The sequence below is a fragment of the Artibeus jamaicensis genome, unplaced genomic scaffold (genome assembly GCF_021234435.1).
Source record: "Artibeus jamaicensis isolate MK-2021 breed Jamaican fruit bat unplaced genomic scaffold, CSHL_Jam_final contig_548, whole genome shotgun sequence".
NCBI lineage: Eukaryota > Metazoa > Chordata > Mammalia > Chiroptera > Phyllostomidae > Artibeus > Artibeus jamaicensis.
Genome location: NW_026521883.1, coordinates 9,701,422 through 9,720,852, shown reverse-complemented (window position 1 = coordinate 9,720,852; position 19,431 = coordinate 9,701,422). Strand labels below are relative to the sequence as shown.

The 19,431-nt window shown below is 47.1% G+C and overlaps 1 protein-coding gene across 1 annotated transcript in view; it reads right to left on the bottom strand.

Moving 5' to 3' along the window:
• DAPK2 (death associated protein kinase 2) overlaps positions 1-1,456 on the bottom strand; it is a 105,920-nt gene extending 104,464 nt beyond the window's left edge. The window contains exon 1 of the mRNA XM_053670037.1: positions 1,369-1,456. The gene's annotated coding sequence lies outside the window, so the exon portion shown is untranslated. The remainder of the gene's footprint in view (positions 1-1,368) is intronic.
• Between the last annotated feature and the right edge of the window lie 17,975 nt (positions 1,457-19,431).

The following is a 19,431-nucleotide window of genomic DNA, read 5'->3' as shown; positions in this document are numbered from 1 at the left end:
CAATAGAAGGGAGGGGGCTTTAGCACTACAGGGCCCTTCCAGGCACCCAAGTCTTTGATCTGCCCCAGTCTCTGAGAAGGAAGCCAGGGCTCAAAGAAGATGAGCCACTTGCCAGGCTGACATGTCCTTCTGATGAAGGTTCAGCTCCGCTGGGCAGCCCTGTTTGTTCACCCCCACATCTAACAACTAGGGAGGTGGTCAGGGTCAGTCCAAGCCTCACTTCTGCCCATTGGAAACTTGCCCCAGCACAGCGCAGCCCCCACAGCCACACCCACTTGTGCCCCCTGCCCAAGCCTCTCCCAGATCTATTGGGTTATCACTGGGGCCACCTTAGTGCTAAAAACACTTCCCGAGAGATGGGTGCTTTGGGAAGAACAGGACTCTGACAGTATTGCTGAATGGGCCAAGGCAAGGGCACCCTTCAATCACCAGGTTTCTCCCAGGAACACCTCCCACAGGGGCTAACAGGAAACACGTGTCAGAAATTGCAGCAGCAGCAGCCCCCAGTGGCCTCCACTGGATACTAGGGTACAAGGTGCCAGAGACTGTGCACACTCCCCCTGCTCACAGGGGTCTTCGCACCTGCCCCAGCATCCTCTCTTCCAGTGTACACCCCTAATCTACCACTACCTATGTGGCCTGCAAGCTCACTCCTCCTAAAGTGAGAATACTAATTTCCACCTTGCAGAGTTATGGTGAGGAATGGCCAGGTGCACACATGCCCTGAGACACCCACAATGCCTCCCTGGCCTGGAGTCAGGGGCAACTGTTGACAGCACCCTTCTATGCCTTTTCTGTCCCAGCCCGCACAGACCTACTGGCTGCCCTGTCCCCGGCCCAGCTCTGTCCTGCCCCGGGATCCTGGTGTCAGGCCTCTCAGCTTCATTCTGCCACATAGGAAGCTGCATACAGAGCAGCCTCCTCGCATCACCTCCTGGAGCAAGGAGGGAGGAGGAGTCGTGAGAGGCGGCTGGTGCTGAGAATACCTGGCCCCTCTTCTCCCAGAAATCTGGGGTGCTCTACCCCGTCAAGGGGCCCTAACTTGATGGAAAGAAGTCTGTCTCCCATCTCCTCCCTGGGTGCCACGCCTCTGCCACAGCCCCAGTCCCTCGGGTCAAACTGCCAGGGCTTCAGAGGAGTGCACACTGGGTGTGCAGTGGGCAGGTCCAGGCGTTCCAGTGAGGCCACAGCGCCCAAGGCCACTGCCGGCCATACCCGCGGGCAGCGTCAGGGACCCGGGCGATGGACTTGGAGAACTTGAGAGTGCGCCCCGGAGCAAATTGCCCCCGCCAGCCCCAGCCCCGGGGTACCGCTGCGGTCGGACCACGCGCCCCTTCCTGTCAGTTGCGGCACATAGGCGCTACTCACAGTGGAAGGCTGTACTGCGACGGGCACTGCGGGCACCCAGGCGCAGCAGGGTGCGCAGCACTCGGCTGTCGGCTCCACTCTCCCGGCGCTCCGGGCGCCTTCCAGCCCATCCGCCTGCCCGCCCAGCTGTGCAGGAGCCCAGGGGCGGAGCGCCCAGCCCTGTCCCAGGCGCTGGTTGGAGGCGCGCCCAGCGGCCCAGGACGGGGCTCGGGGCGCCCCCTGCTGGGAACCCCTCGGGACAGACCCATGGTGAGGGCCTAGAGCCTTGCTGCCCTGTCTGGCCGGTCACCTCCAGAGCTCTGGTGAGACCCTCTAGGCGCCCTTACTCGCTCTACTGCTCACGTGCTTTGCGGCCTTGGGCAAGTCAGCTTAACCTCTCTAAGTCTTGCCTGGAAATCGATTAGGCGTGATATAGCCTGGCACAATCGCTCAGAAAACGGATTTCTTTGCACACCCCTCCTTCTGCTCCCCCCAGCAAACACAAGCACGCGCAGGCACACACACACCGTGAGAGAGGAAGTCTTACTAGGGAATAGGCTGCTTCCTCCCTGCCACCCAACAGGCTTCCTGACACGGCACATATTGTGGGAACCTCACCACTGCGGTTCACAGCGGGAAGGGGGCTGTGATGGGGAAGGACAGTCTCCTCCTCTCCACCACTCCCCAGCTGGGGAGCAGCCTGGCCTGGCCTGCCATCCAGTGCCCCGGGTGCTGGAATAGTTAGTGAGCGAAGCCCCTTATGGCCATCAAGCCTTCCCTAAAGGACTTGGGAATGGACTCCTCCTCTCTTCCTTACCTCAAAATCCCTGGAGGGAAAAAGGGATGAGGAGGGTGGGGAAGGAAGGAGAAACAGAATGTCAGCCAAGTTCAGTGGTCTTAGTTCAAGCCAAGAGATTAGCTAAAGGAAATGGAGGTCCCTTTTCAGAGCTCTCATCCCTCGGCCACCCACGGGGCTTCTCAGGACAGCTGTAGAGTCCTGCGGCTGTGCCCAAAGCCCAGCCCTGCCATTTCCCCCCGTGTAGTTTCGAGCACGGCACCTGAGCTTTTCCTTCATCCATAAGGAAGGGGAAACACCCCTTCTCACATGCCTAATGGGGCTATTGTGCGCTAGAGGACCCTGACCAGAGTCAACAGCCTCCCTGTGCCCTTTAGCCTTTCCCACACTGACGAGTACAGATGAGCCGGCCTCAGGCTGACCAACCCCTCCAAGTCTGGGACAGCCTGCAGAAAGATCCCAGAGCTTCCTTATTTATAAACTTTACAATATCCCAGGACAGTGCAGGCTCTGAGCTTCCTCTGCCAAGAGCCATGCTACCCGGAGTAATTATCCAAGACCAGAGGTGGTCGCTTGCAAAGTCAGCAGGGAGAGGAGGACATCCACTGAGGCTTCACCAGCATAAGGAGATGCTTCATCCTCCACCCACCCTCAAAACACCCGCTCATTTCCAGTTAACTATGAATGCATAACAAACCGCCCCAGCCTTGGAGGCTGAAATGACAATCTGGCTAGGCTCACAAATTCTGAGGGTCAGGACTTCAGACCGTGGACAGCACTCTGCTCCACTGTTCTGGGGCTTCAGCTGAGACTTGAGTGGTTGAACGATGGAATGTTCTGGAGGCTTCCTCATGCACATAGCTAGTGCCTGAGCCATGGTGAATCCAAGGCTGGGCTCGGCTGACACAGCTGCAGCACCTACACGTAGCCTCTCCATCCACTCCCTGCAGAGACCATGCTCAGTACTCAGTGTGCAGCAACCGCATCCCCGTGCCTGAGGCAAAACAGACATGTTTGGATTCGACAGTTGGAAAAATAGTCAAAAAACATTGCAACTGGAAGGGCCATTGTCAATCTTCTCATCCAGCTTACTCATTTTTCAAATGTGGAAACTGAGGCTAGAAAAAAGAAGCCACTTGCCCAAGGCCATCCAGCCAGTGAGAGGTAGAACCAGGCCTCCTCAAGAATCTCAGTTTGGTGCTCTTTCCACTGAATCTGCAAAGTGCAATTGCCTAGGAAGGTACCATCTGGAAATGCATTTTGTGCTTAAGGGCAAAGGAGTTTATCAGACCCTCACTGGAGACCAGCAACAGGACCTTGAGCACTGAACATGGGGCCAACGTAGCAGTGGGCAGAAAAGGGGAGGCCCCAAGGGTGGTGGCAACGAGGACACCTACTCCAGAAGGAAGCCAGGAGAAGGTTCAGGTATTAAGAGCTAAGAATTACGCAACATGTTCCAGTTCCTGCGTGGTTCCCTCAGCTGACCAAACAGAGTCCAAATGCCTCCCTCGGCAGTGAAGGCTCCAGCCCACATGTCCCCATTATGCACACACCTTCTGCCCTCTTGTGCATGCACTTCTAGCTCTGCTGCCAGGTTGGATCATTGGCTGTATCTGCCTCCAAGCCTTTGTTTAAGCTATTCTACTACCACCCTCCTCACCCCATCCTACAAAATGTCCACCAGGGCAGGATTTAACCAGGGCAGGAAAGATGTAACCAAGGCAGACAGTGAAATTCAATGAAGGTGGGGACACCCTAAAGCATACTTTGGTGCCTGGCAAGTTTACAGGACCCAGTAACCTGCTGACAAGTAGGCAGGGCCAGGAGGAAGATGCTGCTTGTGACAGAGGGGGCCTCTGGCACCAGGGATGGCCTAGACAATACATAGTGTAAGGGCCAAGTGCAGAGACCCTGATGCCAGAGGCCTGGATGTGGAACCCAGCATGCAAATTACTGTGTGGTCTGTGGCAAGCATCAGGATCTCTGTGCACCTCATTATCTCCATTGGTCAAGTGGAGCTAAGAATGGCATTTTTCTAGCAGGTTGTTGTGAACATCCACTTAGTGGTGGATATATGTGAAGGACTCCTATCAGTGTCTGGTACATGAAGTGCTCGATGAGTCTTTGCTATGCTTGTTCTTCCTTAAATATCTACTGTGAACTCCTCTGGAGGAGGAAATGGATCTCACCCATTCTTATACCCCACCCAACCTCAGCAAGAGCCAGAGTAGGCTCTTAGCAAGTGTCAAATAAAGTCTGGAAGGCAGGCTTCTGGATGACGCACCTAGTGCTGACTTCTGTCTTAGGCTATCGGGGTAGGCCTGGAGAGGGCACAGGTGGCCCCCCGACCCCCAGCTGGCTTGCCCCCCTGGTGAAAGGCAGTCAGGAAGCCCCCTCCTCCCAAAGGTAGCCTAGTAGCTGGACTTCTCTGCCCTTCCCAGTCCTGTCCACCCTGTTCTGTGCCCTCTTCTCTCCCATTCACAGCCATGCAGGGTCAGGGGTGAGGAGTGAACCTGGCAGCTCTTCCTGCTTCCTGACTCAGGAGGCCCGCTTGCTTCTGTGGCCAGAGGCTGCTGCTTCAACTTCTAGCCCTGTTGTATGCAGCACGGCCTGGACCCTACCACAGGGATGGGACGGGGAAGGGGGGGAGAAAAGACAGAAAGGGGCCAGGGCATGGGAGGCTTTGCCTTTCTTAGGAAGCCCTGGAGAATGGGTATTCTTGGGCACATGTGCACTCACTCACTCTGTAAATAGCCAAGGGCACCTCCTGGGGGTGGTGCAAACTCAGTGCCCAGAAGTGCTACTCCAGAAGACATCATGAGGGGCTTGAGCAGGAGGAGAGGCTTGACTCAAACTTGAAAGAAGAGGACCAGGAGAGTAGGAGGTCAGGGGAGAGAAGGAGTGACCACAGCTGGAACAGCTGGGTGTACAGAAGGCTGGGGATATGAAACCACCTGCCACTTGCTGCCTCGACCCCATTACCAGCACAGGGGTCACTCTGTGGGGTCAGGACCCAGCCATATACTATCACCTTCTGTTTGGGGCAAAGGTTGGTACACAGGCACTGGATGCTTGGCCAAGGCTCCCAAACTATGTCTACCTTTAGGGCTACAGATTCCACCCACCTACTTCTCTAGGCTCAAGAATCAGATAGGCCTATTTATATTGTTTTCAGCCTTTTCTAGGCAAGTCACTTCCCCACTCTGAGCCTCAGTGGCCTCATCTGTGAAATGGGAATAATCATACCTCCCTCAGGGCCAATATGAAAACCAGACAAAATAATTGAGAAAGCGCTGGCACAAATGTCCATTTCTCTTCCAAAACAGATGTTTCCCCCTCCACGACAGCCTGTCGCTTATGCCATACCTCTCCAGCCATTTGTTCTGCCAATTTGTTCTGTCTCTGAAATACTTTCTTCCTTTGTTCTTCATTTATCTAAGGCTCAGCTCAATTCTGACCTCATTCATTTTTCAGACATTTCCTGGTACTCATCGTGGGCCAGGCCCTGAGGGAAGTGAGGCACCAGCCCTGCCCTCTGGGAGCTCAAAGCAAAGCAGAGGAGATATCGTGGGAATATATGCCCAGAACCCCATGTTCTGGAGCCGGGCCAGAAGCTGGGCAGGACCCCAAGGGAGACCCAAGAAAGCCCCAAGGAAGGACAGTTGATCCCTGAGTGACCGGGAGCTAGAGCAGGGAGGATGTTCTGAGGAGAGAACTCTTCTTAGATGTCAAAATCATTTCTGCTCAACTCATGCTGACTTGACCTTCCTGTGTTTGTTAACGGGCGCTTTGAGTGACTCCTGTCATCTTTCTCCACACTTTGCTGATAAAGTAGTTGGACCATCAGAGGCCTTTGGTGGGTCCATAAGGGAAGGATGGGAGGACAGCATTTCCTCTTCATCTTCCTCTGAACACAAAGTTCAGGACCAGACCTGGTCACCCTGCAGGCAGATCCTTCCACACCCCTGGCTGATCCATGACCTCTGTGTAGCTGGCCTGCCCATTCGGGTCACTGATCTGCATGCTGACTGCATCTCAGCTAAGATCATGTCCTGACTCAGTTACAAGCAGCCACATCCAGGAAGACAAAGGCACAGAAGGCCAAGTTCAGCTGTCTGTAGTGACCTCTGCCCCAAACAGGACTGGTCCCTATTCCTTCCCCTCCAGACCTGCTATCCAGGCTAAGGAACTCCAGACTCCCTCAACTTATCCCTTTCAGATTTTCTGGCCTCTCCATCTTGACTTCTTTCATTCCATCCACATAGAATATATTCATTCTTCTACTCATATCAAACCAACATTTATAGAGAATCTCTCATAAAATAGAAACTGTACTAAATGGTTTCCTATTGTCTCATTTAATCTCCAAGTTGAATACCTTTATATAATTATTATTTTTATATATAGATGGAGAAAGTGAGACTCAAAGAGTATAGTGGACATGCACATTTGTTTTGGCTGTCCGACTTCCAATCTCCCCTTCCTATTCGAGAGAAAACAACTATGAGGCAGTATTAGGGTATAAGTGGACATGATAAACCATCTCCCATCACAAAAACTGAAAAGAGAAAATCCTCCTCCCCCAACCTCGGTATCAGTGAGACCATTGGCTTGACCGGTCAGGTACTTCTGTCCAGCAGTTGAATACCAAGTGCGTAAAGCCGAGCTGTCCGCAGTGGGCATTGGAAGTAGTAGAGGCATTCTGGACAGATTGTTTGAGCCTCTTTGGTTCCTGCTATTCCAGCTTCTCAGTGAGCCTGAGTCCCTCTAGCCTTGTGCTGAGTGGCAAAAACCGGACTCATATAGGGAGAGCCAGGAACATGCTCAATGCTGAAGGGCCAGGAATCAAACAAAGACATCTTCATTCTGCCCTAGCAAGTGTGGTTCAGTTAGCCGGAGTTCCACCCCATTACCAAAGAGTTGTGGGTTCGATTCCTGGTCACGGTACATACCTAGGTTGTGGGTTGGTCCCTGGTCTGGGTACACACAGGAGGCAACTAATCGATGCTTCTCTCGCATGGATGTTTTTTCTCTCTCTTCCTCTCTCCCTCCTTTTCTCTCTAAAAAGCAATGAAAAAATGTCCTCAAGTGAGGATTTAAAAAAAGAAAATCTTTCACATCCAGAGTTTTTCACTTTGTCAGAGAGTCTAACACAAGAGAGAGGTGGGTGGCACCCCAGGAATTCCGGATGACAGCGAGGGGCAGCCCCGGGATACAGTGCTCAGTGGGCCTGGGCCACAGCCCGTCCAGCTGGGAGCAGGAGAATCTCCAGGGGACAGAGGGCTCCAGGGGCGGTGTCTCCAAGAAAAAGGTGAAACTGCCACATCTGGCAATGTGTTTTAACCCAATGAGGGGTGCTCTTCGAAAGTTTGGGGATGGCTTTATTGTAAGTAAATAGAGAAATTAAATGAATGAATGACAAAATGATTTTGATTCCGGGGGTAAAAAAACAAAAAGGTGTATCAGGAAATGTTCATCACAATATACTGGAGCTCAACTTTGAGCCGTGAATATTTACGTCATAATGATCTGCTATACGTTGAGCTGTGATTTTATCTGCTTTTTTCCCTATCAATCTGATCCCACCTGCTTTCTTTTTTCTAATTTTCATTTTTATCAAAATAACATTGTATTTTATTTATTTTTTTATCACCAAAATGGATTTACTTGGGCGGGGAGAGCTGGTGGGGAAAGTTTGCAAACTCATGTCCATTTGTTTGTAAAGGGAATTCTACATAATCACGAAACACGTCAATAATTATGGGACAAACTGACACGCACCTGCTGACATCGCACTAAGATGCGTCACCTGTAGGCAGTCTGCCAAAAATGGGGAAGCTGAGTCTAACCATGAGAAAACGGTCAGGTAGACCCAAACGGAGAGATGTTCTGTAAAATAGCTGACTGGTGCTCTAGAAACCTGTCGTGAAAGCAAACCATGACTGTTTCAGACTGAAGGGCACTGAAGAGACATAAAAACTCGGTACGATGTGTGAGGAGTAACTGGATCCTAGATTGGAAAAAAAAAAAAAACATGAAAAGGGACGTTATTGGCTAATAATTAGCCAGCTGGATAAAAATCGAGTTGGCTTCATTCCTCATTATACACAGGTACAAATTCCACACAGCTCAAAGACTGAAATGTTAAAATGTTAAATCATAAAAGTTAAAGGCAGGAAACATGTTTTATAATCTTGGAGAAAAGACCTTTTTAATTATGACAAAAAAATACAGGATACATAAAATTAAGGACAGATACATTCAATCACGTAAAAATAAAGAAAATCTTCACAGCAATAAAAAAAGTCAAAAACAAGTGACAAACTAGAAAAAACTTGCAACACACACCACAAAGAGCTACTCTCTAATATGTAAACAGCACCTACAAATCATTAAGAAAAAGACTAACAAGAAATACAGACAAATGATATGAACAGATAGTTCACAGAAAAGGAAATACAAATGTCTCTCACATAAAAAAGGTGCTCAACCTCATTCATTAGAGAAATACTAACTGAACTCCACTGAGATATAATTTTTCACCTATCAGTTGGATAAAACTCTAAAAGTTTGACAATGCCCTATGTGTCTGTAGTGAAAGGGCTGTTCCACGCACTGATGGTGGGAGAGTAAGTGGCACGATCTCTGTAAAGGGCCATTGGTCAGGTTCTATCCATTATAAATGCATAGATTGTCTACCTAACAATCCATTTTCATGAGTTTATCCTAGATATCCATTTTCACATGTATAATATGAGATATATATATGTATACATACATATGGTTGCTCATTGTAGCATTATTTGTAATGGCAAAATAATGGTAAAAAACCTTAATGTATATCAATAGGAAGCTTCTTAAATAAAATATAATACACAGAATGGTACACTCTAACATGATAAAAAGTAATGAGAAAGCTCTTTGTAGACTGACATGGGAATATCTCAAAAATAAAATGTTAAGTGAGTTCCGGCCAAGGTGGAGACGTAGGTACACACACTGTACCTCCTTGCACAACCAAAAGAAGGACAACAACAAATTTTAAAACAAAAAACAACCAGAACTGACAGAAAACTGAACTGTATGAAGTCTGACAACTAAGGAGTTAAAGAAGAAACATTCATCCAGATGGGTAGGAGGGGCTGAGACCAGCAGCTGGGCAGGGAGAGGACTCCCGGCAAAGTGGCTGCTGGCAGAGTGGGCAGTCTCACATTTGCATGCAGATAAACTGGGAGGAACAACTAGGGAGTGAGACAGACCACACAATCCAGGGTCCCAGTGCGGGGAAATAAAGGCTCAAACTTCTGGTTGAAAACACCTGTGGGGGTTGAGGTGGCAGGAGAAGCTCCCAGCCTCACAAGAGGGTTCATTGGAGAGACCCACAGGGTCCTGGAATGTACACAAACTCACCCACCTGGGACTCAGCACCAGAAGGGCCCAACTGTCTTGTGGGTAGCAGGGGAAGTGACTGAAAACCAGCAGAGAGAGGAGCAAGCAGCACTGTTTCCTCTCAGACCCCTCCCACATTACCATGTTACAAAGCAGCCATGTGGGCTGCCCCATCCTGGTGAACACCTAAGGCTCTGACTCTTACTATGTAACAGGAGCACCCATACAAAAAAAAAAAATGTCCCAAACAAAAGAACAAATCAAAGGTCCAGGAAAATAAAAAAACTAAGCAGCAAAGAGGTAGCCAAACTATCAGATGCACAGTTCAAAACACTGGTAATCAGGATGCTCACAGAATTGATTGAGTATGGTTGCAAAATAGAGGGAAAAGTGAAGGCTATGACAAGTGAAAGAAAAGAAAATGTACAGGTTGCCAACATTGAAGGGAAGGAAACTGGGACTCAAATCAACAGTTTGGAGCAGAAGGAAGAAATAAACATTCAACCAAAACAGAATGAAGAAACAAGAATTCAGAAAAATGAGGAGAGGCTTAGGAACCTCCAGGACATATTTAACATTGTCCAAATCATAGGGGTGACAAAAGAAGAGGAAGAGCAAGAAATTGAAAACTTATTTGAAAACATAATGAAGGAGAACTTCCCCAATTTGGCAAAGGAAATAGACTTCCAGGAAGTCCAAGAAGCTCAGAGAGTCCCAAAGAAGTTGGACCCAAGGAAACACACACCAAGGCACATCATAATTACATTAGCCAAGATTAAAGAGAAAGATAAAATCTTCAAAGTAGCAAGAGAAAAGAAGACAGTTACCTACAAAGGAGTTCCCATAAGACTATCAGCTCATTTCTCAAAAGAAACCTTAGAGGCAAGAAGGGGCTGGAAAGGAGTATTCCAAGTCATGAAATGCAAGGACATACATTCAAGATTGCTCTATCCAGCAAAGCTTTCATTTAGAATGGAAGGGCAGATAAAGTGCTTCCTAGATAAGGTCAAGTTAAATGAGTTCATCATCACCAAGCCCTTATTAGTGGGAAACAACTAAAACAGGAATAGAATCGCAGAAATGGAGATCATATGGAGGGTGGTAGTGGGGGGACAGGCATGGGGGAAAAGATACAGGGAATAAGTAGCATAAATAGTAGGTACAAAATAGACAGGGGGAGGTTAAGAAAAGTATAGGAAATGTAGAAGTTAAAGAACTTATATGTGCCCTGGCTGGCATAGTTCAGTGGATTGAGCGTGGGCCTGTGAACCAGACGATCGCAGTTCGATTCCCAGTCAGGGCACGTGCCTGGGTTGCAGGCCAGTTCCCAGCAGGGGATACACGAGAGGCAACCATACATTGTTGTTTCTCTCCCTCTCTCCTTCCCTTTCCCTCTAAAGATAAATAAATAAAATCTTTAAAAAAAAAATTCCTTTAAAAAAAAAGTACTTATATGTACGACCCATGGACATGAACTAAGGGGGCAGGAATGCTGGTGGGAGGGGTGCGGGGAGAGGGGGAAATGGGACAACTGTAAGAGCATAATCAATAAAACATATTTAAAAAAACCCGAGGAGACCGAAGACTTCCACCAAGATGGAGGCATAGGTGGATGTGCCGTGCCTTCTCACACAACCAAGTTTAGAGACAACTTAATATTAGCAACAGAAAACACAGCCAGAACACAGAAAATTGAACTTTTCGGAAGTCTGTTAACAACAAATTCTTCATCCTGACCGGTAAGGGGCAAAACCAGCAGCTGGTGGAGCGGGGGTTGCACAGGAAAACTCGGTCGGATGGACTCAGGTACGCAGAATCCAGGCGCAGGGTTGGACCTAGTGAGCGACCCAAGCGAGCAACCGTGGGGAAACAGCGAGGGAGCAGGGCTGCGAGTTGACTGTGGTCGCACATTTGTGCGCGGATTGACAAGCAAGGGAGTGGGCGATTGGACCGGGACCCAGCCGGTCCCCACTGCAAGCAACAGGGAGGGCGCGGCCATTTCCCTGCTCTGACCCCACCTCCACATACAGTGTCATAACCCAGCGACTCTGAGTGGCCTGGCCCAGGGGAACCACCTAAGCCTCTGCTCCTCACCCAGCTGTGAGAAACAGCAGAGGGGGTCGCAATTTCCCCGCTCTGACCACACCCTCACATACAACGTCACAACCCAGCGACCTGGGAGTCCAAGGCTCCGCTCCTCACACTTAAAGGGCCAGAACAGACCAAAAATGGCTCAAGAAGATCTCAAAGCCCCAGAGCCTATAAATCTAAGTGATGAAGAAATAGCAAAACTCTCAGACGCACAGTTTAAAACACTGGTCATCAGGATCCTCACAGAACTGGTTGATGATAGCCACAAATTAGACAAATATATGAAGGCGAAACTAATTGAAATGAATGGAATTGCACAGGAAACCAATAGCGATGAAAAGGAAACTGGGACTCAAATCAATGGAGTGGACCAGAAGAAAGCAAATAATGGCCAAACAGAAAAGAGTCAAGAAGCAAGAATTCAAAGAAATGAGGAGAGTCTTAGGAAACTCCAGGACATCTTTAAACGCTCCAACATCCGAATTATAGGGGTACCAGAAGGGGGAAAGGCACAGCCACCAGTGGAAAACTTATTTGAACAAATAATAAAGGAGAATTTCCCCAATCTGGCAAAGGAAATAGACTTCCAGGAAATCCAGGAAGCTCAGAGAGTACCAAAGAAGTTGGACCCAACAAGGAACACACCAAGGCACATCATAATTACATTAGCCAAGATTAAAATGAAGGAGAGAATCCTAGAAGCAGCAAGAGCTAAGGGGACAGTCACCTACAAAGGAGTCCCCATCAGACTGTCAGCAGATTTCTCAAAAGAGACCTTACAGGCAAGAAGGGGCTGGAAAGAGGTATTCCAAGTCATGAAATCCAAAGACCTACAACCAAGATTGCTCTATCCAGCAAAACTTTCATTTAGAATGGAAGGACAGATAAAGTGCTTCTCAGATAAGATCAAATTCAAGGAGTTCATCATCACCAAGCCCTTATTATATGAAATGTTAAAGGAATTTATCTAGGGAAAAGAAGTTAAAGAAACATGAACAGTGAAAGGACAACAAACTCACAGTTATTAACAACCACACCTAAAACAAAAGCAAACTAAAAGGACAGCTAGATCAGGAGTGGAAACATAGAAATGAAGATCTCAAGGAGGGTTAGCAACAGGGGAGTGGGAGGAGGAGAAGGGGGGAGAAGGTACAGAAAATAAGTAGCGTAGACAGTAGATAGAAAATAGATGGGGGGGCAAGAATAGCATGGGAAATATAGAATCTAAACGACTTGAGACACATGGTCATAAACTAAAGGGGGGGTAATGGTGGCGATGGGGGGGGTAGGGTGGAGGGGAATGAAGGGGGGAATAGAACAACTGTAACAGCATAATCAATAAAAAAAATTTTTTTAAAGTTAAAAAAAATAAAAAATCCCTAAATGTTAAATAAAAGTAAATAAATAAATAAAGCAAGGCAGAGAACAGCTGGGGCTGGCATGCTGTATGCTAAAATTGTGCAGAAAGAGGATGTATATTTGTATTGCACTTCGTAGTCACGAAAACTCTCTGGATCAATGAGTAAAAACTGATTAACCAGGAAACCTGGTGGGGAAGGCTGAGAACTGGTTGGGAAGAATCTTTTCACTGTATATCTTTTGTATGTCTTTTGGTGTTTAAACCTCTTGAAGGTATTACTCATTCAAAAACTGAACAAATAATTGGTAACAAGTCTATGCAACCCCCCGAAACTGGAAAACATACTTGCAGTATATATGACAGAAAATGCTAAATATTCACATTGTATATAAATAGCTTTCAGTGAATATCTCAAAAGAAAAATGAGCAAAGGATAGAAACAGGTTTTTTAAAATTCCCAATAGAAATATTTTTAATGTTTAATCTTAACAAATGCACATGAAGAAAATAGCATTTTTAATCCTCCATATTAGGCAAAGATTTTTTTAAAAGAATAATACCTACCTTGGCTGGTGTGGCTTAGTGGATTGAGTGCCAGTCTGTGAACTGAAAGGTCGCTGGTTTGATTCCCAATCAGGGCACATGCCTGGGTTGCAGGCCAGGTCTCTAGTAGGGGTCGAGCGAGAGGCAACTGATTGATGTTCTCTCCCACTCTTTCTTCCTCCCTTCCCTTCTTTCTAATAAATAAAAATTAAAATCTTAAAATAATAATAATGCCCCAAAATAGTGTTGTTACCAGACAGGGGACCTGGCCCTGAGCAGTCTGCCTAGGGCCAGCCAGTTGTGTGTGGGTTCTTGACTTTGTGCAGGCAAGATATTACAACATGAGTCCAGGTGACTAGGAGGCTGAAATTAAAGCTGGGGACAGTGAAACAAGGAAGAGCTTAGCAACGAGGAAGCAATAGGAGAAAGCCTAGGTGAGGCTGCCTTATGTCACTGGGAAGTCAGAGAAAAGGGGCCTTAAGGCAGATTCAGGGTGTTAGCCTAGGACAAGCTGCAGCTACACACTGCTCCCCTGGTTGCAAGTTTTTCAGGGACTCTTGCAGTTTAGGAGATAAGTGCCTGGGGGGGAAGAAGAGGCAGAAAGGAAAGGCCTGGGCTGCTTCCCAGAGGGGGGAAGTGTGTGGGTACTTGGTCTTGAAGGTTTTTCTCTCTCTCTCTCTTGCAAGCAGAAATCTTAGGGGAGGTCTCAGGGGAGGATTTCAGCAGGATATTCACCAGTTTTCCAGGTGTGCTCTTTCAGAGTTGCGGTCTCTACTGATTGGTCAGCGTCTGGGCAGGGGGTCCTTAGTCATTGCAGCTGGTCCTGGCATTGCCCAACAGGTTTTGCTGCTTTTCTGAGCCTGGAGCTGAAATATAATTGAGGCTTAGATGTTATCTCTAAGGAGGCCATAAATTCCCCAGTCAGTTTGTTCAACTGTCTGTCTCAGTTTCCCCATTCCACTTGCCCAGGAATTTTCCTAGCTTCTTACTATTCTGCCTCAGTGTGAGGTAGGGACACAAACGGGCATTCCTGGTGGGAAATCAATTGCCACAATTTTTTCAGAGGGCAATTCCGTAATATGTATCAAAGCTTCAAAGTTATCCATAATCTTTGAGAAAGTAATTTCGTATCTAAAAAAGTCTTCCAGAACAAAGGCACAGACTGCAATGAGCCCAGTGCGGTCTGACACCATTTAATGCAGGCTCTAATCAGGCTCATCAGCTGCTGAGTGTGCCCTGAGGGGGCGGGGGCCAGGGATCCCTTGGCAGCTCCCCATCGGGTGCCAGGAACACCTAGGACAGCCGACTCTAAGCCATCAGTGCTCTGTCTTGTTTGTGGATGAACGACTGGAAACCAGGAAGCTGGCTTTGCTGCCATCTAGTGCTCCCCAGGTAACTGCACCCAGTCGAGAGGAAAACTGTCTCCTCTATTAAGTAATTTAGCGCGAAGGGGCCCTCTTCCTCTATTTTTATTTAACAAACACTAATAAAGCATTTAAAACATCAATAAAGAAACAAAACATCAATGTGTTGTTCCACCCATTCATGCACTCATTGGTTGATTCCTGTATGTGCCCTAACCAAGCATGGGACCCATAATCTTGGTGTCTCTTGACGATGCTCTAAGCAACTGAGCTGCCAGGGCTAATAAAGCATTTTACTATGTTCCAGGCATTGTGCTTGGCGTTTCCTAACATTCCTTCTTAATCCTCATAACAGCTCTATCAAATAGGGACTTTTATCATCCTCATTTGCAAAATGAGGGACTAAGGTAAACAGAGGTTAGGTAACTTGCCCTGGGTCATACAGCTATTAAATGGGTAAGATTAGAACAGTATTAGAACAAGTAACAGATTGGCACCAGGGTCTGTATTCTGAACTACCTACCTCCTTCGTGAGGGTCAAGGTCAGTATATACTGACAGCACTCGGAGAGGACCTCAAAGCCCGCTCAGCTACTGCAGCCCCGTGCCCTGGCACATCTGCCCCAGTAACTTCGCAAAGGGACTGAGTTTACCTTCATCCTTCCAGGCAGCTTCACCTGAGTCAGTGACGAACACTGGCTCAGGCCACATCCAGTGGATTTAAAATTTTTTTCTATCTGTAAAATACTTCATACTACATACACAAAGATATGAGAAATAATATAACAAATACTCAGTACTCACCAGCAGATTTAAAAATAGAATGTTTCCAGTAACGGTGCATCAGTGATGAGTGCCAGGGACACCAACTAAGCTGTGAAGGCAGTACAGCTTTTATAGCAATCCTGTTCCTTCCTAACGAACAGCCCTCCCCTAATTACAGTTCATTGTATTAGGACAAGCTGGGGACATCTACGGTTTGGGTAAGACAATGGTTGCTTCACAGCAGAGCCGAGAAAGCTGGATTATTTGTTATGGTCTGAGAAAGTCGTGGCTCCCAACCAAGGCTGCGAACCCCTGGGCTCTGAGGACTTAGGGAATGGGAAGCCCAGGCGCTTAGCTGTCATCACTTGTACCCCAGAGTTATGAATCCGGAGTCCTCTGGCTCCTTAGCAAATCCTAGAGTCACAGGAACATTTTGTATGCGTGCCTTTTTCTTCGAGCGAGACGGTCCCTTCCGAATCTTTTGTCAGTCTCAGACAGGTCTGAGACCTTCCAAAAAGGGTGATAATCATTCTTATGGAAAAGGGGTTGGCAAATGGCCCACAGGCCAAATCCACAGTGCTTGCTTTTGTACAACCCACAAGCTAAGAATAAAAATTATATATTTACTTTAATCATCACTGAAGATAATTTTTCACTGCTTTTAGAGAGAAAGGATAGGCGCAGGGGCAAGGGGAGAGAAACACTGATGTGAGAGAAATATTTATTGGTTTCCTCCTCATGTGCACTCCAACCAGAGATGGAAACTGCCACAACCTCAAACCCACGACCCTTTGGTCCACAGGACGATGCTCCAGTCAACTGAGCCACACCAGCCAGAACAAAATTTCTATTTTTTTAATTAAAAAAATATTTTCCCTGGCTGGTGTAGTTCAGTGGATTGAGCGCAGGCCTTCGAACCAGAGGATCATGGTTCAATTCCCAGTCAGAGCACATGCCTGGGTTGCAGGCCAGTTCCCAGCAGGGGATGCATGACAGGCAACCAACCATACATTGATATTTCTCGCCCTCTTTCCTTCCCTTCCCCTCTAAAGATAAGTAAATAAAATCTTTAAAAAATATTTACTTTTATTTTTTAAATATATTTTATTGATTATACTATTACAGTTGTCCCATTTTTGCCCCTTAACCCCCCTCCACCCTGCACACCCCCTCCCACCCACATCCCCCCCTTTAGTTCATGTCATGTGTCATATATATGTAAGTTCTTTGGCTTCTACTTTTCCCATACTATTCTTACCTCCCCCCCCCGTCTATTTTCTACCTACCATTTATGCTGCTAATTCTCTGTACCTTTTCCCCCATCTCTCCCTCTCCCACTCCCCTGTTGATAACCCTCCATTGATCTCCACTTCTGTGGTTCTGTTCCTGTTCTAGTTGTTTGCTTAGTTTGTTTTTGTTTTAGGTGTGGTTGTTAATAACTATGAGTTTGCTGTCATTTCACTGTACATATTTTTATCTTCTTTTTCTTAGATAAATTCCTTCAACATTTCATATAATAAGGGCTTGGTGATGATGAACTACTTTAACTTGACCTTATCTGGGAAGCACTCTTTATGCCCTTCCATTCTAAATGAAAGCTTTGCTGGTAGGGCAATCTTGGTTGTAGGTCCTTGGCTTTCTTGACTTGGAATACTTCTTTCCAGCCCCTTCTTGCCTATAAGGTCTCTTTTGAGAAGTCAGCTAAGTCTTATGGGAGATCCTTTGTAAGTAACTATCTCCTTTTCTCTTGCTTCTAGGATTCTCTCCTTTTTATCTTGGCTAATGTAATTATGATGTGCTTTGGTGTGTTTTTCTTTGGGCCCACCTTCTTTGGGACTCTCTGAGCTTCCTGGACTTCCTGGGAGTCTATTTCCTTTGCCAGACTGGGGAAGTTCTCCTTCATTATGGTTTCAAATAAGTTTTCCATTTCTTGCTCTTCCTCTTCTCCTTCTGGCATGCCTATGATTTGGATGTTGGAACATTTATATTTGTCCTGGAGGTTCCTAAGTCAGTCTCTCATTTTTTTTAATTATTGTGTGCACCGTGTGGGAAAATAAGGAAAGTGTGCACACCGACTATACTGGCTCTTGCCCTGATCGTAATCTGCCACGAAGTAAGGAACTTAGTGTTGGTGCCAAGAATCTTTTCTGATAGGTTTGTAATTTAGAAAGAAGTAATACAGTGATGACTAAAAATCAGCAACATCCCATTACTCCTGCATTTATGCATGTACAGTAGAGGACAGACTTTAAAATATCTGTAAGAGATAAATCAATGAAGACTTTTATGGCAAAAAATCAGGAATCGATAGTGACGTTTCCATAAAGCTAGCACTCTGATGAATAATCTCTGTGGTTTCTCTGACAGCATTTTAGTAGTCTCGGAAGAGAGGAAGAACACAGGGGGAAGCTGTGCTGAGACATTCCCACAGTGCAGAGCCTTGACAGAAGCCAAGAGGGCTTAAGAGGACTTCTATAACCTGTATGTGGGATAAGAATTAGTTTTATATTTGGCCCCCACTATCGTTTAAAACTTTGTTGAGAAGATATGATCTTCCTCTGCCAAGGCGTGAAGACTTAGGCAAACACATGACTTGTCCATCTTCCCGTTACATTTAACCCTATGATCTCATTGCATTACATTAAATAGGCACAGCCCTGGCCAGTGTGGCTCAGTGGACTGAGCACCAGTGTGAACTGAAAGGTCAGTTTCAATTCCCGGTCAGGGCACATGCCTATGTTGTGGGCAGGGCCCCAGTTGTGGGTGTGTGAGAGAGAACTGATCAGTGTTTCTCTCCTACTCTATCTCCCTCCCTTCCCTTCTCTCTAAAAATAAATAAATAAAACATTTTAAAAAATAGAGTATCTAGTCACATCTAACAGTCAAGACTACAGACTTGGCGTTAACTCTTGCCAGTCTGAGCTTGCTTCAGGCCTAAAGTTTATAGCAGAGCAGTGGATGGAATCCTTTGCTCTCTCTCCTTTCTTCCTATTCAATGCCAGCAGTTCTACCACTGCCTCAGAAGCTGGAGGAGAAACACTGGAGATAAAGCAGCTATACTTACCCAGTTGACTCTGTGCTCTCTGGGCGCACGTGGTGGTGGGAGCTGGCTTTCTCTTGGGCTGGCACTTTCATGAGCTTGCCAGAGGTTGCTGCTGCGCCCCTTGACTCCAGCTGCTGCATCACCGCCCTAGCTGTCCACTCGCTGTCTGGTCCTCAGTCTTTGGGCAGCAGGCAGTATGTGCAAACACGTTTCTGTGGAGGTCTCCCTGGCTCTGCTGATGGCCTGCTGGACGTCAGCTATGACCCCGCAACACAATCCACAGGAAACATTATGCATCCCTGGCCATGAGAGAGAACTATCACCAAGTAGTTAGCTTTACCTTTTTCTTACCCCCTAGGTTTCCTAGGTAGGAGTGGCACCAAGCCCTAGCCCACTTTTGCTTTATTTCTCAGTCCTGAGTCAGGGATCAGCTTTCTGGGTGTCCAAATTGCGGAGAACACATTTGCATACTCCGAGTTGGCCCCTTGAATTCCTCCTCAGCTTGTAGTGGTGGAAGGAGCCACTTCCCTACCCTTCTGCCAAAATGGGAGCTGGAATCAGCACAGCAACAGGCTTATCCAAAGAAATCTCTTCATCAATCTCCTTACCAAATCGTCTCGGTTCTCTCAAAACTTATATTCAAGTAGGTAAAAGGCCTCAACAGCCATGAAACAAGTCCTCCTGTTTTCCCCTAGAATCCTCAATTAAATTTGAGGCCGAAGAGTTCCATTCTA